Genomic DNA, 1,620 nt, shown 5'->3' with positions numbered 1-1,620 from the left:
AGCAATGAGGTAGAAAGGGGAAAGGTTATTTTAAAGAGAGTGGCCACATGAGTGACAACTTAACACTGAATGAAGGAAGTAAGCATGGACTCTGAGGGGAAAAGAGGATATAAAAACAGCACTCTGTAAAGTCAGCCACTAGAGCAGGACTAGCAAGCATAGGAATCAGCAAGGAGGCAAATACATTGTGAGAGGAAGTGGCTAAGGCAAAATGGGAAATTAAGTGAGAAAAAAAAAAGCAGAATATAAAGTCTCAAAGATAGTGCTATGAACTCTGGGTTGAACTCTAGAAGGCTGGCAGGTCTTTGACAGGTTCCAAGAGAAAACTGACTTTATCTCATTTGCTTTGCCAAAATGAATGATTGAGATATGTAAGCCTGAGTGTGCCATTTGGGTAGAGGATGTGCCAAATATAAATTTGGTAAGAAGAGATACTACACCTGATCATAGCCAAAAGGCTGAGGAGTGATAGAGTGGGGGGCTCAGGATACTGAGATAGAAATAAGGACATCAGAAGAAATGGTTGAAAAATAATTATTGTTGACATTGGATCGAACACAGTGGAGGGTACTGTGGATGACAGGACTAAGTTTGATGGGATGGTAAAATCAAAAGCTTTCTGAGTGGCCTACTGCCAACCTCTTTCACTGACCATTACTGAGGTTTAAGTAGAGTCCATTCACATAACATGACATTTTGAAACATGGGTTAATTACTATATGCCAATTAATATGCTTCTTACTTACAGTTCTGATACAGTAATTTAATCTAGTATTGCCTCTTTTATACAGCAGAAGTTAGGAAATGGATGAAATGTGATCAAATTACAACCCAATACACAACTCATAAAATTGTTTTACATAAGGTAGCATTTTCATGATTGCAAAACAGTGTCTTGGTTTGTGATCCTTGGTTCTTTTCTTATCCCATTCACATCAGAGTTGTATAGGCCGGGTGTGGTTATTTTCATGTTTGATACCAGAGGAGAAAGGATAAAGAGTGATTCCATAGTGCTATAGAAGGACCATTACAGATCTCGGATAGAATGTTATATCACCCAACAACACAAGAGTCTAGAAATTAAGTGAAGATATACTTGAGTGACCATACCATAACTCATTCAAATAAACACCCTGATGGATTTATCTGAATGCTTCATGTGTGTGTGTGTGTGTGTGTGTGTGTGTGTGTGTGTGTACAATTTAATAAGTGCAGCTGTGTTTATTCAACTACATAACATTCCAGATATACATATGTGGAGCACGTGTGGCTGGGGAACACTCACAGCTCCATTCTTGAAAAGAGCATAAATACAGACCCTGAAAAGCAGTTCACACTAGCCTCTATGAACATAAATGTAGAGAGATGCTCAGTAACTTTACAATTAGAAATCTCTATTTTGAAAGCAAAAGGTATTGGTTAAACTGAATAACTAGCCTTAGTCTGTGTATGGTACTTCTAATGAGTCACTAAAACAATTAGAGGAATTAAAAACAGATGCATGTGGAAAAAATGGCAAGTAGATGGTGTGGAAAAGAACAATTTGAGCAATAGCCTACCATGTTCACACAAATGTTCCCACTGGAGAAGATAACACTGCATATATTCCAACAAGAAACT

The 1,620-nt window shown here is 37.8% G+C and overlaps 1 non-coding gene across 1 annotated transcript; it reads right to left on the bottom strand.

The window, feature by feature from the left end:
* Nucleotides 1-279: 279 nt before the first annotated feature.
* Nucleotides 280-470, bottom strand: LOC118586502. Its single transcript, XR_004945374.1, has one exon. It is a non-coding gene; the product is annotated as a U2 spliceosomal RNA (small nuclear RNA).
* Nucleotides 471-1,620: the final 1,150 nt, after the last annotated feature.

The sequence above is a fragment of the Onychomys torridus genome, chromosome 6, assembly GCF_903995425.1.
Source record: "Onychomys torridus chromosome 6, mOncTor1.1, whole genome shotgun sequence".
NCBI classification, from domain to species: domain Eukaryota; kingdom Metazoa; phylum Chordata; class Mammalia; order Rodentia; family Cricetidae; genus Onychomys; species Onychomys torridus.
This window is presented reverse-complemented; position numbering and strand designations above follow the sequence as displayed.